The sequence below is a fragment of the Schistosoma mansoni genome, chromosome 6 (genome assembly GCF_000237925.1).
Source record: "Schistosoma mansoni strain Puerto Rico chromosome 6, complete genome".
NCBI lineage: Eukaryota > Metazoa > Platyhelminthes > Trematoda > Strigeidida > Schistosomatidae > Schistosoma > Schistosoma mansoni.
The window spans coordinates 19,668,434-19,695,802 of NC_031500.1; the positions used below are offsets into that span (position 1 = coordinate 19,668,434).

Genomic DNA, 27,369 nt, shown 5'->3' on the forward strand with positions numbered 1-27,369 from the left:
ATGGCTCAAACCGTTTGCAATGGCGAACGTGCATCCACTCTTTGTGTTCTGCCAAATCCTAATCTTCTGAATTCTTCATGTCCCTATCCTTTTTCTCCTTCCAAATTTATTTCACTGTATTACACTCTTTGAATAACATCTTCAAACCCTAATCTTTCGGATTACTGCTTATACTCTTACTACTTCTACCACTAAGGGATTTGAATGGACAACTACATCTCTGTGCTAATGTGGTATGACAACTTGAACTGATGTACGTACGTGCGAAGTTCTACGTTGTAACTGACTGACTGACTGAATACAAATTTATTTGAAAAAACATCTATTAAATTCTCTAAAGATACACTATTTCAGTTTAAATATGACTTATTTAATTTAGTCAATCCAACTAAACCGCTTACGATACCATGTTGGATTCTTTATTGTGGAAACTGTAGAACCGATAATGGTAATTTGTGTGATCAACAAATAGGACGTTTATTATACATATATTCATGATTTGTTCATCATTCGTGTGATACGCTTATTTATTTGAAGCAAACATATCACTCTTTATGACAGTTTTTATAGGAGTCAATTGGCTTACCAAGGGGGAGAGAATTAAAGATTTCCTTTTTTGTTCGTTATTTTGAATTGTATACCATATATATATCAGTTTAAAAGTGGAACACCTTTAACCTTTCTCAAGAATACATAAGAAAATAACTTTCTTCATTTCCACTCGTGAATTGTCACAATACTAAGTATTAGAACAACAAAGGTTTAAACTTTTCACAGAATTGCATGTGACTACATTAAGCATACATAATTAATTAATTCAAATGAATCATGAAATAGGATAATTTTGTTAAAATATGTGCACAGTTAGAAAGTTAATGATGACCTCTGATGAGATTGCTTTAGCATATCCAGCTTGCATATCATATTGCTTGATTTTGTTGGAAGCGAAAGAACACTTCACAGAACAATGAAATACAGTGTGTGTACAACTAGCTTCTCAAGCCTACAAGCATTCAGTTTAGTTGCTTAATGATAAAAGCAAACAACACTACCACTGACCACCATGTGAAACACTTCAAGATGCATTCCTCCGACCACATCACACCACTCACACTCGACCAGTGCACACTGCTACTTCTCAGTCAGCACGTTTGTCCAACCGTTTCGTGTGACCGGAATAGTGGTCGTGATGTCCGTGAGACGATCGAATGGCACACCAGCTAGACACAGTGTACCGAATCAGATGTTGATGTTGTCCTGGATAGCTTGGTGTATTGGATGACATAGGTCGACGCTTCACTAATGTCAATGTGTCGGTGCTAGTGTGTTCGTGCACATGTGAGTTGGAGTGAGTGTGTGAGTGAGTCAGGGATACATGAATTCAGTAGGCGATTCGTTTGTTTATCTGACTGTCAGTTTGCTCCACATGTATGCACGTGGATGTCAGGAAGAGTGAGTGGTTCAGTTTTGTTGTGTGTAGGTGTAGATGTAGGTGACGGTGAATCTGAAGGACAAGATGGGGATGAATATGTGAGTGACGTTATGTAGATGCTGGTAATGGAATGGATAATTGCATGTGGAATTGTAGTTGAAATATGTTAGGTATGGTCAGAATGTGTGGTGTTGTGTGTATGGTAGCGACGCGAACGTGGCCTCGTGGTGTAGCGGTGAGCACTTCGGACTCTGAATCCGGCAACCCGAGTTCGAATCTCGACGAGGCCTCATGATGTGGGCACTTTTGAAATCATCAATAACCATGTGCATCACTTCGATCACGTCGTCCCAATCACACTTCACGAGTCCACTCAACACAAACACTCCTCAGTCTGATCAGTCAACTGGTCAGTCGACAGCATCAACGACATGCTGTGCTTCACAAACTACGTCATCTGTGTTCGACCGATTCCAGTCACACACTCACCACCACGTACGCATGTCCAAATCACACATGTTCATCAAGCTACCACATATCCACACCGATTCATCCTACTCTACACTTGTACACCTGCATGTGACTACGCACATGTGTAATTCAGCCATTGTATTTCACAGACTGATCCAGTATTGATGCTTGTGTGTGTATGTGATTGCAGTGTTGCGTGCACTGTGGGATATTTTGTGCGAGCGAAACAATGTTGTTGGTGGCATCGCGTGTCGTTTGTATGTGTGTTGTGAATGTGTGATGTTATGTATGTGGTGAGCGTGCAACTACGGTGTGGTGGTGTGGAGGTTGGCACTCCGACCTGTGAATTCAGTGACCCGAGTTCGAGTCTGGGAGGAGCCTCGTCCTGTCAGGTGTCTTCAAACTACCACTGACCACCATGTGAAACACTTCAAGATGCATTCCTCCGACCACATCACACCACTCACACTCGACCAGTGCACACTGCTACTTCTCAGTCAGCACGTTTGTCCAACCGTTTCGTGTGACCGGAATAGTGGTCGTGATGTCCGTGAGACGATCGAATGGCACACCAGCTAGACACAGTGTACCGAATCAGATGTTGATGTTGTCCTGGATAGCTTGGTGTATTGGATGACATAGATCGACGCTTCACTAATGTCAATGTGTCGGTGCTAGTGTGTTCGTGCACATGTGAGTTGGAGTGAGTGTGTGAGTGAGTCAGGGATACATGAATTCAGTAGGCGATTCGTTTGTTTGTCTGACTGTCAGTTTGCTTCACATGTATGCACGTGGATGTCAGGAAGAGTGAGTGGTTCAGTTTTGTTGTGTGTAGGTGTAGATGTAGGTGACGGTGAATCTGAAGGACAAGATGGGGATGAATATGTGAGTGACGTTATGTAGGTGCTGGTAATGGAATGGATAATTGCATGTGGAATTGTAGTTGAAATATGTTAGGTATGATCAGAATGTGTGGTGTTGTGTGTATGGTAGCGACGCGAACGTGGCCTCGTGGTGTAGCGGTGAGCACTTCGGACTTTGAATCCGGCAACCCGAGTTCGAATCTCGGCGAGGCCTTGTGATGTGTGCACTTTTGAAATCATCACTAAACATGTGCATCACTTCGATCACGTCGTCCCAATCACACTTCACGAGTCCACTCAACACAAACACTCCTCAGTCTGATCAGTCAACTGGTCAGTCGACAGCATCAACGACATGCTGTGCTTCACAAACTACGTCATCTGTGTTCGACCGATTCCAGTCACACACTCACCACTACGTACACATGTCCAAATCACACATGTTCATCAAGCTACCACATATCCACACCGATTCATCCTACTCTACACTTGTACACCTGCATGTGACTACGCACATGTGTAATTCAGCCATTGTATTTCACAGACTGATCCAGTATTGATGCTTGTGTGTGTATGTGATTGCAGAGTTGCGTGCACTGTGGGATATTTTGTGCGAGCGAAACAATGTTGTTGGTGGCATCGCGTGTCGTTTGTATGTGTGTTGTGAATGTGTGATGTTATGTATGTGGTGAGCGTGTAACTACGGTGTGGTGGTGTGGAGGTTGGCACTCCGACCTGTGAATTCAGTGACCCGAGTTCGAGTCTGGGAGGAGCCTCGTCCTGTCAGGTGTCTTCAAACTACCACTGACCACCATGTGAAACACTTCAAGATGCATTCCTCCGACCACATCACACCACTCACACTCGACCAGTGCACACTGCTACTTCTCAGTCAGCACGTTTGTCCAACCGTTTCGTGTGACCGGAATAGTGGTCGTGATGTCCGTGAGACGATCGAATGGCACACCAGCTAGACACAGTGTACCGAATCAGATGTTGATGTTGTTCTGAATAGCTTGGTGTATTGGATGACATAGGTCGACGCTTCACTAATGTCAATGTGTCGGTGCTAGTGTGTTCGTGCACATGTGAGTTGGAGTGAGTGTGTGAGTGAGTCAGGGATACATGAATTCAGTAGGCGATTCGTTTGTTTGTCTGACTGTCAGTTTGCTCCACATGTATGCACGTGGATGTCAGGAAGAGTGAGTGGTTCAGTTTTGTTGTGTGTAGGTGTAGATGTAGGTGACGGTGAATCTGAAGGACAAGATGGGGATGAATATGTGAGTGACGTTATGTAGATGCTGGTAATGGAATGGATAATTGCATGTGGAATTGTAGTTGAAATATGTTAGGTATGGTCAGAATGTGTGGTGTTGTGTGTATGGTAGCGACGCGAACGTGGCCTCGTGGTGTAGCGGTGAGCACTTCGGACTTTGAATCCGGCAACCCGAGTTCGAATCTCGACGAGGCCTCATGATGTGGGCACTTTTGAAATCATCAATAACCATGTGCATCACTTCGATCACGTCGTCCCAATCACACTTCACGAGTCCACTCAACACAAACACTCCTCAGTCTGATCAGTCAACTGGTCAGTCGACAGCATCAACGACATGCTGTGCTTCACAAACTACGTCATCTGTGTTCGACCGATTCCAGTCACACACTCACCACCACGTACACATGTCCAAATCACACATGTTCATCAAGCTACCACATATCCACACCGATTCATCCTACTCTACACTTGTACACCTGCATGTGACTACGCACATGTGTAATTCAGCCATTGTATTTCACAGACTGATCCAGTATTGATGCTTGTGTGTGTATGTGATTGCAGTGTTGCGTGCACTGTGGGATATTTTGTGCGAGCGAAACAATGTTGTTGGTGGCATCGCGTGTCGTTTGTATGTGTGTTGTGAATGTGTGATGTTATGTATGTGGCGAGCGTGCAACTACGGTGTGGTGGTGTGGAGGTTGGCACTCCGACCTGTGAATTCAGTGACCCGAGTTCGAGTCTGGGAGGAGCCTCGTCCTGTCAGGTGTCTTCAAACTACCACTGACCACCATGTGAAACACTTCAAGATGCATTCCTCCGACCACATCACACCACTCACACTCGACCAGTGCACACTGCTACTTCTCAGTCAGCACGTTTGTCCAACCGTTTCGTGTGACCGGAATAGTGGTCGTGATGTCCGTGAGACGATCGAATGGCACACCAGCTAGACACAGTGTACCGAATCAGATGTTGATGTTGTCCTGGATAGCTTGGTGTATTGGATGACATAGATCGACGCTTCACTAATGTCAATGTGTCGGTGCTAGTGTGTTCGTGCACATGTGAGTTGGAGTGAGTGTGTGAGTGAGTCAGGGATACATGAATTCAGTAGGCGATTCGTTTGTTTGTCTGACTGTCAGTTTGCTCCACATGTATGCACGTGGATGTCAGGAAGAGTGAGTGGTTCAGTTTTGTTGTGTGTAGGTGTAGATGTAGGTGACGGTGAATCTGAAGGACAAGATGGGGATGAATATGTGAGTGACGTTATGTAGATGCTGGTAATGGAATGGATAATTGCATGTGGAATTGTAGTTGAAATATGTTAGGTATGGTCAGAATGTGTGGTGTTGTGTGTATGGTAGCGACGCGAACGTGGCCTCGTGGTGTAGCGGTGAGCACTTCGGACTCTGAATCCGGCAACCCGAGTTCGGATCTCGACGAGGCCTCATGATGTGGGCACTTTTGAAATCATCAATAACCATGTGCATCACTTCGATCACGTCGTCCCAATCACACTTCACGAGTCCACTCAACACAAACACTCCTCAGTCTGATCAGTCAACTGGTCAGTCGACAGCATCAACGACATGCTGTGCTTCACAAACTACGTCATCTGTGTTCGACCGATTCCAGTCACACACTCACCACCACGTACACATGTCCAAATCACACATGTTCATCAAGCTACCACATATCCACACCGATTCATCCTACTCTACACTTGTACACCTGCATGTGACTACGCACATGTGTAATTCAGCCATTGTATTTCACAGACTGATCCAGTATTGATGCTTGTGTGTGTATGTGATTGCAGAGTTGCGTGCACTGTGGGATATTTTGTGCGAGCGAAACAATGTTGTTGGTGGCATCGCGTGTCGTTTGTATGTGTGTTGTGAATGTGTGATGTTATGTATGTGGTGAGCGTGCAACTACGGTGTGGTGGTGTGGAGGTTGGCACTCCGACCTGTGAATTCAGTGACCCGAGTTCGAGTCTGGGAGGAGCCTCGTCCTGTCAGGTGTCTTCAAACTACCACTGACCACCATGTGAAACACTTCAAGATGCATTCCTCCGACCACATCACACCACTCACACTCGACCAGTGCACACTGCTACTTCTCAGTCAGCACGTTTGTCCAACCGTTTCGTGTGACCGGAATAGTGGTCGTGATGTCCGTGAGACGATCGAATGGCACACCAGCTAGACACAGTGTACCGAATCAGATGTTGATGTTGTCCTGGATAGCTTGGTGTATTGGATGACATAGATCGACGCTTCACTAATGTCAATGTGTCGGTGCTAGTGTGTTCGTGCACATGTGAGGTGGAGTGAGTGTGTGAGTGAGTCAGGGATACATGAATTCAGTAGGCGATTCGTTTGTTTGTCTGACTGTCAGTTTGCTCCACATGTATGCACGTGGATGTCAGGAAGAGTGAGTGGTTCAGTTTTGTTGTGTGTAGGTGTAGATGTAGGTGACGGTGAATCTGAAGGACAAGATGGGGATGAATATGTGAGTGACGTTATGTAGATGCTGGTAATGGAATGGATAATTGCATGTGGAATTGTAGTTGAAATATGTTAGGTATGGTCAGAATGTGTGGTGTTGTGTGTATGGTAGCGACGCGAACGTGGCCTCGTGGTGTAGCGGTGAGCACTTCGGACTCTGAATCCGGCAACCCGAGTTCGGATCTCGACGAGGCCTCATGATGTGGGCACTTTTGAAATCATCAATAACCATGTGCATCACTTCGATCACGTCGTCCCAATCACACTTCACGAGTCCACTCAACACAAACACTCCTCAGTCTGATCAGTCAACTGGTCAGTCGACAGCATCAACGACATGCTGTGCTTCACAAACTACGTCATCTGTGTTCGACCGATTCCAGTCACACACTCACCACCACGTACACATGTCCAAATCACACATGTTCATCAAGCTACCACATATCCACACCGATTCATCCTACTCTACACTTGTACACCTGCATGTGACTACGCACATGTGTAATTCAGCCATTGTATTTCACAGACTGATCCAGTATTGATGCTTGTGTGTGTATGTGATTGCAGAGTTGCGTGCACTGTGGGATATTTTGTGCGAGCGAAACAATGTTGTTGGTGGCATCGCGTGTCGTTTGTATGTGTGATGTGAATGTGTGATGTTATGTATGTGGTGAGCGTGCAACTACGGTGTGGTGGTGTGGAGGTTGGCACTCAGACCTGTGAATTCAGTGACCCGAGTTCGAGTCTGGGAGGAGCCTCGTCCTGTCAGGTGTCTTCAAACTACCACTGACCACCATGTGAAACACTTCAAGATGCATTCCTCCGACCACATCACACCACTCACACTCGACCAGTGCACACTGCTACTTCTCAGTCAGCACGTTTGTCCAACCGTTTCGTGTGACCGGAATAGTGGTCGTGATGTCCGTGAGACGATCGAGTGGCACACCAGCTAGACACAGTGTACCGAATCAGATGTTGATGTTGTTCTGAATAGCTTGGTGTATTGGATGACATAGACCGACGCTTCACTAATGTCAATGTGTCGGTGCTAGTGTGTTCGTGCACATGTGAGTTGGAGTGAGTGTGTGAGTGAGTCAGGGATACATGAATTCAGTAGGCGATTCGTTTGTTTGTCTGACTGTCAGTTTGCTCCACATGTATGCACGTGGATGTCAGGAAGAGTGAGTGGTTCAGTTTTGTTGTGTGTAGGTGTAGATGTAGGTGACGGTGAATCTGAAGGACAAGATGGGGATGAATATGTGAGTGACGTTATATAGATGCTGGTAATGGAATGGATAATTGCATGTGGAATTGTAGTTGAAATATGTTAGGTATGGTCAGAATGTGTGGTGTTGTGTGTATGGTAGCGACGCGAACGTGGCCTCGTGGTGTAGCGGTGAGCACTTCGGACTCTGAATCCGGCAACCCGAGTTCGAATCTCGGCGAGGCCTCATGATGTGGGCACTTTTGAAATCATCAATAACCATGTGCATCACTTCGATCACGTCGTCCCAATCACACTTCACGAGTCCACTCAACACAAACACTCCTCAGTCTGATCAGTCAACTGGTCAGTCGACAGCATCAACGACATGCTGTGCTTCACAAACTACGTCATCTGTGTTCGACCGATTCCAGTCACACACTCACCACCACGTACACATGTCCAAATCACACATGTTCATCAAGCTACCACATATCCACACCGATTCATCCTACTCTACACTTGTACACCTGCATGTGACTACGCACATGTGTAATTCAGCCATTGTATTTCACAGACTGATCCAGTATTGATGCTTGTGTGTGTATGTGATTGCAGAGTTGCGTGCACTGTGGGATATTTTGTGCGAGCGAAACAATGTTGTTGGTGGCATTGCGTGTCGTTTGTATGTGTGTTGTGAATGTGTGATGTTATGTATGTGGCGAGCGTGCAACTACGGTGTGGTGGTGTGGAGGTTGGCACTCCGACCTGTGAATTCAGTGACCCGAGTTCGAGTCTGGGAGGAGCCTCGTCCTGTCAGGTGTCTTCAAACTACCACTGACCACCATGTGAAACACTTCAAGATGCATTCCTCCGACCACATCACACCACTCACACTCGACCAGTGCACACTGCTACTTCTCAGTCAGCACGTTTGTCCAACCGTTTCGTGTGACCGGAATAGTGGTCGTGATGTCCGTGAGACGATCGAATGGCACACCAGCTAGACACAGTGTACCGAATCAGATGTTGATGTTGTCCTGGATAGCTTGGTGTATTGGATGACATAGATCGACGCTTCACTAATGTCAATGTGTCGGTGCTAGTGTGTTCGTGCACATGTGAGTTGGAGTGAGTGTGTGAGTGAGTCAGGGATACATGAATTCAGTAGGCGATTCGTTTGTTTGTCTGACTGTCAGTTTGCTCCACATGTATGCACGTGGATGTCAGGAAGAGTGAGTGGTTCAGTTTTGTTGTGTGTAGGTGTAGATGTAGGTGACGGTGAATCTGAAGGACAAGATGGGGATGAATATGTGAGTGACGTTATGTAGATGCTGGTAATGGAATGGATAATTGTATGTGGAATTGTAGTTGAAATATGTTAGGTATGGTCAGAATGTGTGGTGTTGTGTGTATGGTAGCGACGCGAACGTGGCCTCGTGGTGTAGCGGTGAGCACTTCGGACTCTGAATCCGGCAACCCGAGTTCGAATCTCGACGAGGCCTCATGATGTGGGCACTTTTGAAATCATCAATAACCATGTGCATCACTTCGATCACGTCGTCCCAATCACACTTCACGAGTCCACTCAACACAAACACTCCTCAGTCTGATCAGTCAACTGGTCAGTCGACAGCATCAACGACATGCTGTGCTTCACAAACTACGTCATCTGTGTTCGACCGATTCCAGTCACACACTCACCACCACGTACACATGTCCAAATCACACATGTTCATCAAGCTACCACATATCCACACCGATTCATCCTACTCTACACTTGTACACCTGCATGTGACTACGCACATGTGTAATTCAGCCATTGTATTTCACAGACTGATCCAGTATTGATGCTTGTGTGTGTATGTGATTGCAGAGTTGCGTGCACTGTGGGATATTTTGTGCGAGCGAAACAATGTTGTTGGTGGCATCGCGTGTCGTTTGTATGTGTGTTGTGAATGTGTGATGTTATGTATGTGGTGAGCGTGCAACTGGTGTGGAGGTTGGCACTCCGACCTGTGAATTCAGTGACCCGAGTTCGAGTCTGGGAGGAGCCTCGTCCTGTCAGGTGTCTTCAAACTACCACTGACCACCATGTGAAACACTTCAAGATGCATTCCTCCGACCACATCATACCACTCACACTCGACCAGTGCACACTGCTACTTCTCAGTCAGCACGTTTGTCCAACCGTTTCGTGTGACCGGAATAGTGGTCGTGATGTCCGTGAGACGATCGAATGGCACACCAGCTAGACACAGTGTACCGAATCAGATGTTGATGTTGTCCTGGATAGCTTGGTGTATTGGATGACATAGATCGACGCTTCACTAATGTCAATGTGTCGGTGCTAGTGTGTTCGTGCACATGTGAGTTGGAGTGAGTGTGTGAGTGAGTCAGGGATACATGAATTCAGTAGGCGATTCGTTTGTTTGTCTGACTGTCAGTTTGCTCCACATGTATGCACGTGGATGTCAGGAAGAGTGAGTGGTTCAGTTTTGTTGTGTGTAGGTGTAGATGTAGGTGACGGTGAATCTGAAGGACAAGATGGGGATGAATATGTGAGTGACGTTATGTAGATGCTGGTAATGGAATGGATAATTGCATGTGGAATTGTAGTTGAAATATGTTAGGTATGGTCAGAATGTGTGGTGTTGTGTGTATGGTAGCGACGCGAACGTGGCCTCGTGGTGTAGCGGTGAGCACTTCGGACTCTGAATCCGGCAACCCGAGTTCGAATCTCGACGAGGCCTCATGATGTGGGCACTTTTGAAATCATCAATAACCATGTGCATCACTTCGATCACGTCGTCCCAATCACACTTCACGAGTCCACTCAACACAAACACTCCTCAGTCTGATCAGTCAACTGGTCAGTCGACAGCATCAACGACATGCTGTGCTTCACAAACTACGTCATCTGTGTTCGACCGATTCCAGTCACACACTCACCACCACGTACACATGTCCAAATCACACATGTTCATCAAGCTACCACATATCCACACCGATTCATCCTACTCTACACTTGTACACCTGCATGTGACTACGCACATGTGTAATTCAGCCATTGTATTTCACAGACTGATCCAGTATTGATGCTTGTGTGTGTATGTGATTGCAGAGTTGCGTGCACTGTGGGATATTTTGTGCGAGCGAAACAATGTTGTTGGTGGCATCGCGTGTCGTTTGTATGTGTGTTGTGAATGTGTGATGTTATGTATGTGGCGAGCGTGCAACTACGGTGTGGTGGTGTGGAGGTTGGCACTCCGACCTGTGAATTCAGTGACCCGAGTTCGAGTCTGGGAGGAGCCTCGTCCTGTCAGGTGTCTTCAAACTACCACTGACCACCATGTGAAACACTTCAAGATGCATTCCTCCGACCACATCACACCACTCACACTCGACCAGTGCACACTGCTACTTCTCAGTCAGCACGTTTGTCCAACCGTTTCGTGTGACCGGAATAGTGGTCGTGATGTCCGTGAGACGATCGAATGGCACACCAGCTAGACACAGTGTACCGAATCAGATGTTGATGTTGTCCTGGATAGCTTGGTGTATTGGATGACATAGATCGACGCTTCACTAATGTCAATGTGTCGGTGCTAGTGTGTTCGTGCACATGTGAGTTGGAGTGAGTGTGTGAGTGAGTCAGGGATACATGAATTCAGTAGGCGATTCGTTTGTTTGTCTGACTGTCAGTTTGCTCCACATGTATGCACGTGGATGTCAGGAAGAGTGAGTGGTTCAGTTTTGTTGTGTGTAGGTGTAGATGTAGGTGACGGTGAATCTGAAGGACAAGATGGGGATGAATATGTGAGTGACGTTATGTAGATGCTGGTAATGGAATGGATAATTGCATGTGGAATTGTAGTTGAAATATGTTAGGTATGGTCAGAATGTGTGGTGTTGTGTGTATGGTAGCGACGCGAACGTGGCCTCGTGGTGTAGCGGTGAGCACTTCGGACTCTGAATCCGGCAACCCGAGTTCGGATCTCGACGAGGCCTCATGATGTGGGCACTTTTGAAATCATCAATAACCATGTGCATCACTTCGATCACGTCGTCCCAATCACACTTCACGAGTCCACTCAACACAAACACTCCTCAGTCTGATCAGTCAACTGGTCAGTCGACAGCATCAACGACATGCTGTGCTTCACAAACTACATCATCTGTGTTCGACCGATTCCAGTCACACACTCACCACCACGTACACATGTCCAAATCACACATGTTCATCAAGCTACCACATATCCACACCGATTCATCCTACTCTACACTTGTACACCTGCATGTGACTACGCACATGTGTAATTCAGCCATTGTATTTCACAGACTGATCCAGTATTGATGCTTGTGTGTGTATGTGATTGCAGAGTTGCGTGCACTGTGGGATATTTTGTGCGAGCGAAACAATGTTGTTGGTGGCATCGCGTGTCGTTTGTATGTGTGTTGTGAATGTGTGATGTTATGTATGTGGTGAGCGTGCAACTACGGTGTGGTGGTGTGGAGGTTGGCACTCCGACCTGTGAATTCAGTGACCCGAGTTCGAGTCTGGGAGGAGCCTCGTCCTGTCAGGTGTCTTCAAACTACCACTGACCACCATGTGAAACACTTCAAGATGCATTCCTCCGACCACATCACACCACTCACACTCGACCAGTGCACACTGCTACTTCTCAGTCAGCACGTTTGTCCAACCGTTTCGTGTGACCGGAATAGTGGTCGTGATGTCCGTGAGACGATCGAATGGCACACCAGCTAGACACAGTGTACCGAATCAGATGTTGATGTTGTTCTGAATAGCTTGGTGTATTGGATGACATAGACCGACGCTTCACTAATGTCAATGTGTCGGTGCTAGTGTGTTCGTGCACATGTGAGTTGGAGTGAGTGTGTGAGTGAGTCAGGGATACATGAATTCAGTAGGCGATTCGTTTGTTTGTCTGACTGTCAGTTTGCTCCACATGTATGCACGTGGATGTCAGGAAGAGTGAGTGGTTCAGTTTTGTTGTGTGTAGGTGTAGATGTAGGTGACGGTGAATCTGAAGGACAAGATGGGGATGAATATGTGAGTGACGTTATGTAGATGCTGGTAATGGAATGGATAATTGCATGTGGAATTGTAGTTGAAATATGTTAGGTATGGTCAGAATGTGTGGTGTTGTGTGTATGGTAGCGACGCGAACGTGGCCTCGTGGTGTAGCGGTGAGCACTTCGGACTCTGAATCCGGCAACCCGAGTTCGGATCTCGACGAGGCCTCATGATGTGGGCACTTTTGAAATCATCAATAACCATGTGCATCACTTCGATCACGTCGTCCCAATCACACTTCACGAGTCCACTCAACACAAACACTCCTCAGTCTGATCAGTCAACTGGTCAGTCGACAGCATCAACGACATGCTGTGCTTCACAAACTACATCATATGTGTTCGACCGATTCCAGTCACACACTCACCACCACGTACACATGTCCAAATCACACATGTTCATCAAGCTACCACATATCCACACCGATTCATCCTACTCTACACTTGTACACCTGCATGTGACTACGCACATGTGTAATTCAGCCATTGTATTTCACAGACTGATCCAGTATTGATGCTTGTGTGTGTATGTGATTGCAGAGTTGCGTGCACTGTGGGATATTTTGTGCGAGCGAAACAATGTTGTTGGTGGCATCGCGTGTCGTTTGTATGTGTGATGTGAATGTGTGATGTTATGTATGTGGTGAGCGTGCAACTACGGTGTGGTGGTGTGGAGGTTGGCACTCCGACCTGTGAATTCAGTGACCCGAGTTCGAGTCTGGGAGGAGCCTCGTCCTGTCAGGTGTCTTCAAACTACCACTGACCACCATGTGAAACACTTCAAGATGCATTCCTCCGACCACATCACACCACTCACACTCGACCAGTGCACACTGCTACTTCTCAGTCAGCACGTTTGTCCAACCGTTTCGTGTGACCGGAATAGTGGTCGTGATGTCCGTGAGACGATCGAATGGCACACCAGCTAGACACAGTGTACCGAATCAGATGTTGATGTTGTTCTGAATAGCTTGGTGTATTGGATGACATAGATCGACGCTTCACTAATGTCAATGTGTCGGTGCTAGTGTGTTCGTGCACATGTGAGTTGGAGTGAGTGTGTGAGTGAGTCAGGGATACATGAATTCAGTAGGCGATTCGTTTGTTTGTCTGACTGTCAGTTTGCTCCACATGTATGCACGTGGATGTCAGGAAGAGTGAGTGGTTCAGTTTTGTTGTGTGTAGGTGTAGATGTAGGTGACGGTGAATCTGAAGGACAAGATGGGGATGAATATGTGAGTGACGTTATGTAGATGCTGGTAATGGAATGGATAATTGCATGTGGAATTGTAGTTGAAATATGTTAGGTATGGTCAGAATGTGTGGTGTTGTGTGTATGGTAGCGACGCGAACGTGGCCTCGTGGTGTAGCGGTGAGCACTTCGGACTCTGAATCCGGCAACCCGAGTTCGAATCTCGGCGAGGCCTCATGATGTGGGCACTTTTGAAATCATCAATAACCATGTGCATCACTTCGATCACGTCGTCCCAATCACACTTCACGAGTCCACTCAACACAAACACTCCTCAGTCTGATCAGTCAACTGGTCAGTCGACAGCATCAACGACATGCTGTGCTTCACAAACTACGTCATCTGTGTTCGACCGATTCCAGTCACACACTCACCACCACGTACACATGTCCAAATCACACATGTTCATCAAGCTACCACATATCCACACCGATTCATCCTACTCTACACTTGTACACCTGCATGTGACTACGCACATGTGTAATTCAGCCATTGTATTTCACAGACTGATCCAGTATTGATGCTTGTGTGTGTATGTGATTGCAGAGTTGCGTGCACTGTGGGATATTTTGTGCGAGCGAAACAATGTTGTTGGTGGCATCGCGTGTCGTTTGTATGTGTGTTGTGAATGTGTGATGTTATGTATGTGGTGAGCGTGCAACTACGGTGTGGTGGTGTGGAGGTTGGCACTCCGACCTGTGAATTCAGTGACCCGAGTTCGAGTCTGGGAGGAGCCTCGTCCTGTCAGGTGTCTTCAAACTACCACTGACCCACCATGTGAAACACTTCAAGATGCATTTCCTCCGATCCACATCACACCACTCACACCCGACCAGTGCACACTGCTACTTCTCAGTCAGCACGTTTGTCCAACCGTTTCGTGTGACCGGAATAGTGGTCGTGATGTCCGTGAGACGATCGAATGGCACACCAGCTAGACACAGTGTACCGAATCAGATGTTGATGTTGTCCTGGATAGCTTGGTGTATTGGATGACATAGGTCGACGCTTCACTAATGTCAATGTGTCGGTGCTAGTGTGTTCGTGCACATGTGAGTTGGAGTGAGTGTGTGAGTGAGTCAGGGATACATGAATTCAGTAGGCGATTCGTTTGTTTGTCTGACTGTCAGTTTGCTCCACATGTATGCACGTGGATGTCAGGAAGAGTGAGTGGTTCAGTTTTGTTGTGTGTAGGTGTAGATGTAGGTGACGGTGAATCTGAAGGACAAGATGGGGATGAATATGTGAGTGACGTTATGTAGGTGCTGGTAATGGAATGGATAATTGCATGTGGAATTGTAGTTGAAATATGTTAGGTTTGATCAGAATGTGTGGTGTTGTGTGTATGGTAGCGACGCGAACGTGGCCTCGTGGTGTAGCGGTGAGCACTTCGGACTCTGAACCCGGCAACCCGAGTTCGAATCTCGACGAGGCCTCATGATGTGGGCACTTTTGAAATCATCAATAACCATGTGCATCACTTCGATCACGTCGTCCGAATCACACTTCACGAGTCCACTCAACACAAACACTCCTCAGTCTGATCAGTCAACTGGTCAGTCGACAGCATCAACGACATGCTGTGCTTCACAAACTACGTCATCTGTGTTCGACCGATTCCAGTCACACACTCACCACCACGTACGCATGTCCAAATCACACATGTTCATCAAGCTACCACATATCCACACCGATTCATCCTACTCTACACTTGTACACCTGCATGTGACTACGCACATGTGTAATTCAGCCATTGTATTTCACAGACTGATCCAGTATTGATGCTTGTGTGTGTATGTGATTGCAGAGTTGCGTGCACTGTGGGATATTTTGTGCGAGCGAAACAATGTTGTTGGTGGCATCGCGTGTCGTTTGTATGTGTGATGTGAATGTGTGATGTTATGTATGTGGCGAGCGTGCAACTACGGTGTGGTGGTGTGGAGGTTGGCACTCCGACCTGTGAATTCAGTGACCCGAGTTCGAGTCTGGGAGGAGCCTCGTCCTGTCAGGTGTCTTCAAACTACCACTGACCACCATGTGAAACACTTCAAGATGCATTCCTCCGACCACATCACACCACTCACACTCGACCAGTGCACACTGCTACTTCTCAGTCAGCACGTTTGTCCAACCGTTTCGTGTGACCGGAATAGTGGTCGTGATGTCCGTGAGACGATCGAATGGCACACCAGCTAGACACAGTGTACCGAATCAGATGTTGATGTTGTCCTGGATAGCTTGGTGTATTGGATGACATAGGTCGACGCTTCACTAATGTCAATGTGTCGGTGCTAGTGTGTTCGTGCACATGTGAGTTGGAGTGAGTGTGTGAGTGAGTCAGGGATACATGAATTCAGTAGGCGATTCGTTTGTTTGTCTGACTGTCAGTTTGCTCCACATGTATGCACGTGGATGTCAGGAAGAGTGAGTGGTTCAGTTTTGTTGTGTGTAGGTGTAGATGTAGGTGACGGTGAATCTGAAGGACAAGATGGGGATGAATATGTGAGTGACGTTATGTAGATGCTGGTAATGGAATGGATAATTGTATGTGGAATTGTTGTTGATACATGGTAGATAAGATGTAGTTATGATGTAGGTATGATCAGAATGTGTGGTGTTGTGCGTGTGGTAGCGACGCGAACGTGGCCTCGTGGTGTAGCGGTGAGCACTTCGGACTTTGAATCCGGCAACCCGAGTTCGAATCTCGGCGAGGCCTTGTGATGTGTGCACTTTTGAAATCATCACTAAACATGTGCATCACTTCGCAACAACACCTCGATCACGTCGTCCCAATCACACTTCACGAGTCCACTCAACACAAACACTCCTCAGTCTGATCAGTCAACTGGTCAGTCGACAGCATCAACGACATGCTGTGATTCACAAACTACATCATATGTGTTCGACCGATTCCAGTCACACACTCACCACTACGTACACATGTCCAAATCACACATGTTCATCAAGCTACCACATATCCACACCGATTCATCCTACTCTACACTTGTACACCTGCATGTGACTACGCACATGTGTAATTCAGCCATTGTATTTCACAGACTGATCCAGTATTGATGCTTGTGTGTGTATGTGATTGCAGTGTTGCGTGCACTGTGGGATATTTTGTGCGAGCGAAACAATGTTGTTGGTGGCATCGCGTGTCGTTTGTATGTGTGATGTGAATGTGTGATGTTATGTATGTGGTGAGCGTGCAACTACGGTGTGGTGGTGTGGAGGTTGGCACTCCGACCTGTGAATTCAGTGACCCGAGTTCGAGTCTGGGAGGAGCCTCGTCCTGTCAGGTGTCTTCAAACTACCACTGACCACCATGTGAAACACTTCAAGATGCATTCCTCCGACCACATCACACCACTCACACTCGACCAGTGCACACTGCTACTTCTCAGTCAGCACGTTTGTCCAACCGTTTCGTGTGACCGGAATAGTGGTCGTGATGTCCGTGAGACGATCGAATGGCACACCAGCTAGACACAGTGTACCGAATCAGATGTTGATGTTGTCCTGGATAGCTTGGTGTATTGGATGACATAGGTCGACGCTTCACTAATGTCAATGTGTCGGTGCTAGTGTGTTCGTGCACATGTGAGTTGGAGTGAGTGTGTGAGTGAGTCAGGGATACATGAATTCAGTAGGCGATTCGTTTGTTTGTCTGACTGTCAGTTTGCTCCACATGTATGCACGTGGATGTCAGGAAGAGTGAGTGGTTCAGTTTTGTTGTGTGTAGGTGTAGATGTAGGTGACGGTGAATCTGAAGGACAAGATGGGGATGAATATGTGAGTGACGTTATGTAGGTGCTGGTAATGGAATGGATAATTGCATGTGGAATTGTAGTTGAAATATGTTAGGTATGGTCAGAATGTGTGGTGTTGTGTGTATGGTAGCGACGCGAACGTGGCCTCGTGGTGTAGCGGTGAGCACTTCGGACTCTGAATCCGGCAACCCGAGTTCGGATCTCGACGAGGCCTCATGATGTGGGCACTTTTGAAATCATCAATAACCATGTGCATCACTTCGATCACGTCGTCCCAATCACACTTCACGAGTCCACTCAACACAAACACTCCTCAGTCTGATCAGTCAACTGGTCAGTCGACAGCATCAACGACATGCTGTGCTTCACAAACTACGTCATCTGTGTTCGACCGATTCCAGTCACACACTCACCACCACGTACACATGTCCAAATCACACATGTTCATCAAGCTACCACATATCCACACCGATTCATCCTACTCTACACTTGTACACCTGCATGTGACTACGCACATGTGTAATTCAGCCATTGTATTTCACAGACTGATCCAGTATTGATGCTTGTGTGTGTATGTGATTGCAGAGTTGCGTGCACTGTGGGATATTTTGTGCGAGCGAAACAATGTTGTTGGTGGCATTGCGTGTCGTTTGTATGTGTGTTGTGAATGTGTGATGTTATGTATGTGGTGAGCGTGCAACTACGGTGTGGTGGTGTGGAGGTTGGCACTCCGACCTGTGAATTCAGTGACCCGAGTTCGAGTCTGGGAGGAGCCTCGTCCTGTCAGGTGTCTTCAAACTACCACTGACCACCATGTGAAACACTTCAAGATGCATTCCTCCGACCACATCACACCACTCACACTCGACCAGTGCACACTGCTACTTCTCAGTCAGCACGTTTGTCCAACCGTTTCGTGTGACCGGAATAGTGGTCGTGATGTCCGTGAGACGATCGAATGGCACACCAGCTAGACACAGTGTACCGAATCAGATGTTGATGTTGTTCTGAATAGCTTGGTGTATTGGATGACATAGACCGACGCTTCACTAATGTCAATGTGTCGGTGCTAGTGTGTTCGTGCACATGTGAGTTGGAGTGAGTGTGTGAGTGAGTCAGGGATACATGAATTCAGTAGGCGATTCGTTTGTTTGTCTGACTGTCAGTTTGCTCCACATGTATGCACGTGGATGTCAGGAAGAGTGAGTGGTTCAGTTTTGTTGTGTGTAGGTGTAGATGTAGGTGACGGTGAATCTGAAGGACAAGATGGGGATGAATATGTGAGTGACGTTATGTAGATGCTGGTAATGGAATGGATAATTGCATGTGGAATTGTAGTTGAAATATGTTAGGTATGGTCAGAATGTGTGGTGTTGTGTGTATGGTAGCGACGCGAACGTGGCCTCGTGGTGTAGCGGTGAGCACTTCGGACTCTGAATCCGGCAACCCGAGTTCGAATCTCGGCGAGGCCTCATGATGTGGGCACTTTTGAAATCATCAATAACCATGTGCATCACTTCGATCACGTCGTCCCAATCACACTTCACGAGTCCACTCAACACAAACACTCCTCAGTCTGATCAGTCAACTGGTCAGTCGACAGCATCAACGACATGCTGTGCTTCACAAACTACGTCATCTGTGTTCGACCGATTCCAGTCACACACTCACCACCACGTACACATGTCCAAATCACACATGTTCATCAAGCTACCACATATCCACACCGATTCATCCTACTCTACACTTGTACACCTGCATGTGACTACGCACATGTGTAATTCAGCCATTGTATTTCACAGACTGATCCAGTATTGATGCTTGTGTGTGTATGTGATTGCAGAGTTGCGTGCACTGTGGGATATTTTGTGCGAGCGAAACAATGTTGTTGGTGGCATCGCGTGTCGTTTGTATGTGTGATGTGAATGTGTGATGTTATGTATGTGGTGAGCGTGCAACTACGGTGTGGTGGTGTGGAGGTTGGCACTCCGACCTGTGAATTCAGTGACCCGAGTTCGAGTCTGGGAGGAGCCTCGTCCTGTCAGGTGTCTTCAAACTACCACTGACCACCATGTGAAACACTTCAAGATGCATTCCTCCGACCACATCACACCACTCACACTCGACCAGTGCACACTGCTACTTCTCAGTCAGCACGTTTGTCCAACCGTTTCGTGTGACCGGAATAGTGGTCGTGATGTCCGTGAGACGATCGAATGGCACACCAGCTAGACACAGTGTACCGAATCAGATGTTGATGTTGTCCTGGATAGCTTGGTGTATTGGATGACATAGGTCGACGCTTCACTAATGTCAATGTGTCGGTGCTAGTGTGTTCGTGCACATGTGAGTTGGAGTGAGTGTGTGAGTGAGTCAGGGATACATGAATTCAGTAGGCGATTCGTTTGTTTGTCTGACTGTCAGTTTGCTCCACATGTATGCACGTGGATGTCAGGAAGAGTGAGTGGTTCAGTTTTGTTGTGTGTAGGTGTAGATGTAGGTGACGGTGAATCTGAAGGACAAGATGGGGATGAATATGTGAGTGACGTTATGTAGATGCTGGTAATGGAATGGATAATTGTATGTGGAATTGTTGTTGATACATGGTAGATAAGATGTAGTTATGATGTAGGTATGATCAGAATGTGTGGTGTTGTGCGTGTGGTAGCGGCGCGAACGTGGCCTCGTGGTGTAGCGGTGAGCACTTCGGACTTTGAATCCGGCAACCCGAGTTCGAATCTCGGCGAGGCCTTGTGATGTGTGCACTTTTGAAATCATCACTAAACATGTGCATCACTTCGCAACAACACCTCGATCACGTCGTCCCAATCACACTTCACGAGTCCACTCAACACAAACACTCCTCAGTCTGATCAGTCAACTGGTCAGTCGACAGCATCAACGACATGCTGTGATTCACAAACTACATCATATGTGTTCGACCGATTCCAGTCACACACTCACCACTACGTACACATGTCCAAATCACACATGTTCATCAAGCTACCACATATCCACACCGATTCATCCTACTCTACACTTGTACACCTGCATGTGACTACGCACATGTGTAATTCAGCCATTGTATTTCACAGACTGATCCAGTATTGATGCTTGTGTGTGTATGTGATTGCAGTGTTGCGTGCACTGTGGGATATTTTGTGCGAGCGAAACAATGTTGTTGGTGGCATCGCGTGTCGTTTGTATGTGTGATGTGAATGTGTGATGTTATGTATGTGGTGAGCGTGCAACTACGGTGTGGTGGTGTGGAGGTTGGCACTCCGACCTGTGAATTCAGTGACCCGAGTTCGAGTCTGGGAGGAGCCTCGTCCTGTCAGGTGTCTTCAAACTACCACTGACCACCATGTGAAACACTTCAAGATGCATTCCTCCGACCACATCACACCACTCACACTCGACCAGTGCACACTGCTACTTCTCAGTCAGCACGTTTGTCCAACCGTTTCGTGTGACCGGAATAGTGGTCGTGATGTCCGTGAGACGATCGAATGGCACACCAGCTAGACACAGTGTACCGAATCAGATGTTGATGTTGTCCTGGATAGCTTGGTGTATTGGATGACATAGGTCGACGCTTCACTAATGTCAATGTGTCGGTGCTAGTGTGTTCGTGCACATGTGAGTTGGAGTGAGTGTGTGAGTGAGTCAGGGATACATGAATTCAGTAGGCGATTCGTTTGTTTGTCTGACTGTCAGTTTGCTCCACATGTATGCACGTGGATGTCAGGAAGAGTGAGTGGTTCAGTTTTGTTGTGTGTAGGTGTAGATGTAGGTGACGGTGAATCTGAAGGACAAGATGGGGATGAATATGTGAGTGACGTTATGTAGATGCTGGTAATGGAATGGATAATTGTATGTGGAATTGTTGTTGATACATGGTAGATAAGATGTAGTTATGATGTAGGTATGATCAGAATGTGTGGTGTTGTGCGTGTGGTAGCGACGCGAACGTGGCCTCGTGGTGTAGCGGTGAGCACTTCGGACTTTGAATCCGGCAACCCGAGTTCGAATCTCGGCGAGGCCTTGTGATGTGTGCACTTTTGAAATCATCACTAAACATGTGCATCACTTCGCAACAACACCTCGATCACGTCGTCCCAATCACACTTCACGAGTCCACTCAACACAAACACTCCTCAGTCTGATCAGTCAACTGGTCAGTCGACAGCATCAACGACATGCTGTGATTCACAAACTACATCATATGTGTTCGACCGATTCCAGTCACACACTCACCACTACGTACACATGTCCAAATCACACATGTTCATCAAGCTACCACATATCCACACCGATTCATCCTACTCTACACTTGTACACCTGCATGTGACTACGCACATGTGTAATTCAGCCATTGTATTTCACAGACTGATCCAGTATTGATGCTTGTGTGTGTATGTGATTGCAGTGTTGCGTGCACTGTGGGATATTTTGTGCGAGCGAAACAATGTTGTTGGTGGCATCGCGTGTCGTTTGTATGTGTGATGTGAATGTGTGATGTTATGTATGTGGTGAGCGTGCAACTACGGTGTGGTGGTGTGGAGGTTGGCACTCCGACCTGTGAATTCAGTGACCCGAGTTCGAGTCTGGGAGGAGCCTCGTCCTGTCAGGTGTCTTCAAACTACCACTGACCACCATGTGAAACACTTCAAGATGCATTCCTCCGACCACATCACACCACTCACACTCGACCAGTGCACACTGCTACTTCTCAGTCAGCACGTTTGTCCAACCGTTTCGTGTGACCGGAATAGTGGTCGTGATGTCCGTGAGACGATCGAATGGCACACCAGCTAGACACAGTGTACCGAATCAGATGTTGATGTTGTCCTGGATAGCTTGGTGTATTGGATGACATAGGTCGACGCTTCACTAATGTCAATGTGTCGGTGCTAGTGTGTTCGTGCACATGTGAGTTGGAGTGAGTGTGTGAGTGAGTCAGGGATACATGAATTCAGTAGGCGATCCGTTTGTTTGTCTGACTGTCAGTTTGCTCCACATGTATGCACGTGGATGTCAGGAAGAGTGAGTGGTTCAGTTTTGTTGTGTGTAGGTGTAGATGTAGGTGACGGTGAATCTGAAGGACAAGATGGGGATGAATATGTGAGTGACGTTATGTAGATGCTGGTAATGGAATGGATAATTGTATGTGGAATTGTTGTTGATACATGGTAGATAAGATGTAGTTATGATGTAGGTATGATCAGAATGTGTGGTGTTGTGCGTGTGGTAGCGACGCGAACGTGGCCTCGTGGTGTGGCGGTGAGCACTTCGGACTTTGAATCCGGCAACCCGAGTTCGAATCTCGGCGAGGCCTTGTGATGTGTGCACTTTTGAAATCATCACTAAACATGTGCATCACTTCGCAACAACACCTCGATCACGTCGTCCCAATCACACTTCACGAGTCCACTCAACACAAACACTCCTCAGTCTGATCAGTCAACTGGTCAGTCGACAGCATCAACGACATGCTGTGATTCACAAACTACATCATATGTGTTCGACCGATTCCAGTCACACACTCACCACTACGTACACATGTCCAAATCACACATGTTCATCAAGCTACCACATATCCACACCGATTCATCCTACTCTACACTTGTACACCTGCATGTGACTACGCACATGTGTAATTCAGCCATTGTATTTCACAGACTGATCCAGTATTGATGCATGTGTGTATGCTTGCGTTTATATTTCCGTCTTTATTTGATTGCAGTGTTGCCTACACTTTTTATCATTCTTTTTTTTTTAATTTTTTTCTCACTTGTCTTGCGCTCTTTTGCATGCCGTTTCATACTATTTTCACACTATTAGTAAGCAGTTCAATTGACAACATTTTTTTTCGCTTTCGTTTCAACAGAATTTGTGTATTTTTGTCGTATATTTCAAATACTTGTTATGTTCAATTTACTTATCATTGTATTTATCATTATAACTGGTTTATTTCAATCACTGTAGCAGTTATTTACAGTGTTGTGTATTTGATCAAACGCAACAGTTTCCATATTGATTTGCCCTTTTTTCTGGTTTTGTTTTATTTTTTATACTGTGACCAATTTTTGACATGGCTATCTGCTGTCTTTTCTACTATCGTACATTTTAACTCTTCTTCATGTCATCGTTAAAGGAAGGTTTTTTGTTTCATACAAAAGGATGCGTTAAACGCCTCAGACACCACACAAATTTAAATTTGTATCTAATTTTTGTATGATTCAATAAAAAACCGCTATTTTAGCTAAATCGTTCTGTGAAGTTCGATCTTGAGTGTATCTAAATTGTATCCCTTGTACGCTTCGAGAGGCTCAACGGCGATCTATGTAATAGGAAAACGAAGCTGTTGATATTATCGCGTGTCGTTTGTATGTGTGATGTGAATGTGTGATGTTATGTATGTGGTGAGCGTGCAACTACGGTGTGGTGGTGTGGAGGTTGGCACTCCGACCTGTGAATTCAGTGACCCGAGTTCGAGTCTGGGAGGAGCCTCGTCCTGTCAGGTGTCTTCAAACTACCACTGACCACCATGTGAAACACTTCAAGATGCATTCCTCCGACCACATCACACCACTCACACTCGACCAGTGCACACTGCTACTTCTCATTCTGCACTTTTATGCAGAGTAGATCTATTTACTTTTCTCATATGTTTATTATCTTTATAAGTTCCCTTTTTATATTCAACCTACTTTTTTTGGAAATAATTAAATGTTTACTACCTCAATTGCAGTTGATCATTTGGTTTATGTTTTCTTATGAACTGAGGTAAGCTGATTTCATGATGATATATTCATTTAGATGGTATGAATTAAACGTACATTGGTAATCTGATCAGAATATTATTCATTTTTATGAGCTGTTATACGTTGTCGTGGGTTTAATCTTTATATTGTATAATAATCTAACATTTCTTGTGTTATCACCTTTAAGACAACTATAGATTGTGCTTAACTACTTGGTTTTGCATAGGAGTTTATTCTTAATCAATGAAAATACCTTTTTGAACTAGTATTTATTGCTTAATAATTAAGTCAAGGACCCAATTAATCACTTCCTTAAGGAATAGACCAGATTGTACTGCCAGTGAAATGTCACTGAGGCCTAGCCAAATATCGAAACGATCATCCTTCTCTGTCAAGGTAAAAGGCAACCGACGCGCATCAGCTTACGGTATGCCATTAAATGGTCGATGCAGTAGTGGTCTCAAAATCTTCTCTGTGATCGTTCTTATTAATATATTTCCGTATTACCGTCCTTTGTATTTCACGGTTTTCAAAGCAGCATAGTACCTTGATACGTCGAAGGGGTAATCCATGTTAGATGGTGACCGCAAGGTGTGACTTCGAAATTATCCTTTGATCACACCATTCTTGTCTTACTTGAGTAGGCCCCCAATCATTCGCGACATAGATCATCTATGTTAGTGATCCACAAGATTCATATAAAAAGTTTGTTGATTAGAGTATTATGTATACTATATATTGTTGTGTGTCATAATTTTCTAATTCTTCTAATGACATAATGCTATATACAAAATAAATTTCGGCGAGATTATAATTTATGAACGACCTTTGAACAAATCTTAAGTGAACTTGAGAAATGTTAGCCAATCAGTAAACAGTCAGCATAGAGTAATAATATATTATACAAAACCAAAGCATTAAAGTGGATATACTTCTTTTATGTGGTCCAAGAACTTGTCATGGTTAGAAAAAGGTTCAAAAGTTCCAAAATCGTAATGCATACGGTAGAGGAACTCATCCATATGGCTCCATAATAGTTGGTCTCTGGAACCATGATAAGGTCATAAAAACCCTCTCAGCCTCGACCACATAGCTTCATTATTGTTTGTGTGTTCTCCGGTTGTGTAAGTTTATCATTTCTATTATGGATATGTCCCTACAATACTCATACTACTGCACAGCCGAAGCTTCAGTAATATCTGCGATTATTTCAGCCAATGTTAGTGGTGCTTTTATTATACATTCGGTGGCAATTATTATAATATGGCTTAGTCCCAATCTGGATCGAGCGATAAAGGTTCTTATTCTAGCAAACGTTATCCTTCAACATATATTACATCGAAGGAAAACATTAAGGTAGTCTGCACAAGGTCTACAAGTCATTCATTACTCGTAATTACAAATACAGGAAGTTCTTAGTAGTCTCATTCGTTGTAGCCGCTTAATTGTCAAGTATACTCTAAAATTCTCTGTGAACCGATCGTACATGAGCATCACGTACTGAAATTGGCGCCATGACCTTGAAATCCCTCAAACGCTTCTGATTGGCTCGTCTATAAATTACAGTCTTACCTAAATTTCTTTGGGAAGTATCCAGTTTTTAGTAAGCTTATTCTTTATTAAATAAATCCCCTTTTAAAGTTATAAAAATCTCTTACGAAATTGCCTAGTTATATATGATAAACAAATAGTTTTACTAAAAGGAATCTAATTTAACTGACGTATCTATGTGAAGTACATTAAAATACAAAAAAGAAAAAGAAAGACAATAACAATGAAAATAATTTTTGTTTATTTATTTATTTATTTTTCTCAACCAATCAAAATTAATCAATATTCCTCCCCTCCCCCCCGTTTTTTTTCAAATTTCTTTCTTTTTTTCTTTAGGAGAATATAAAATTCCTTGGAAACTCATATTTTTTTTAATTTGGATTACAAAATTGTTCTAGATAGTTACGATTACAACCAATACAACAACATTGTGTTACAACTTGATCTGGTTCATAAATTGTATATAATGTACATAGATCATCAAAACGTTTTTGACGTTGTAAAATTCTTTCTAAATCTGAAATATTACGTAATATACATAAGGGGAGAGAGAGAAAGAGAAAGAGAAAGAGAAAGAAAGATAAGTAAGTTGAATATGGCTTAAATCAATATTATATAACTTTTATTTTTATATAGTAAAGACTGACTAGTTGCAGTCCTAACACATCGATAGGAAGATTCAAACAAACCATACTAAATGAATTTAAACTTCACCCCATTGCACAAGCAAGTGGCTATCAGGATTCAGTGACCGAGTGGATAATGCAATGGCGTTTGGAGCGAAAGGTACTGGGTTCGAGTCCCAGAGTGAACATCAACTCTGAGATGCAGGTACATCCAGCTGACGAGTCCCAAATAGAACGAAACGTGCGTCAAACTGGATTCCACTGCTAGCCACTATCCGTCTTTGCTTACTGTAGTAAAGATTGTTTAAAAAGATTAATATAAAAGTGTATCTTGTCAGTTACTAATAAGAATAAATGTTGGTAGTAAAGATGGTCAATTACCATGGATAGGTGTTGTTACAGTCTTTTTAAAAAAAACATTTGAAGTACATCTTATCTCTCAGCGTCTTATATAGTGCATCTATGGATCTTAGATAAATTCTAATGAAGCATTTTCAGTTGGAACTCAGGTATTGAGTAGTTTATACGTCTTCAT

General features: G+C 45.2%; 6 non-coding genes across 6 annotated transcripts; all 6 read left to right on the plus strand.

Moving 5' to 3' along the window:
• Window positions 1–19,290: 19,290 nt before the first annotated feature.
• Smp_tRNA_01199_Gln_CTG.1.1 lies at window positions 19,291–19,361 on the plus strand. Its single transcript has one exon. It is a non-coding gene (tRNA).
• On the plus strand, window positions 19,292–19,362 carry Smp_tRNA_00810_Gln_CTG.1.1. The gene has a single exon. It is a non-coding gene (tRNA).
• A 1,208-nt stretch (window positions 19,363–20,570) lies between these two features.
• On the plus strand, window positions 20,571–20,641 carry Smp_tRNA_01208_Gln_TTG.1.1. Its single transcript has one exon. It is a non-coding gene (tRNA).
• Window positions 20,642–21,863: 1,222 nt separating this feature from the next.
• Window positions 21,864–21,934, plus strand: Smp_tRNA_01196_Gln_TTG.1.1. The gene has a single exon. It is a non-coding gene (tRNA).
• Window positions 21,935–23,157: 1,223 nt separating this feature from the next.
• Smp_tRNA_00254_Gln_TTG.1.1 lies at window positions 23,158–23,228 on the plus strand. The gene has a single exon. It is a non-coding gene (tRNA).
• Window positions 23,229–26,950: 3,722 nt separating this feature from the next.
• Smp_tRNA_00310_Pseudo_TTG.1.1 lies at window positions 26,951–27,022 on the plus strand. Its single transcript has one exon. It is a non-coding gene (tRNA).
• Window positions 27,023–27,369: the final 347 nt, after the last annotated feature.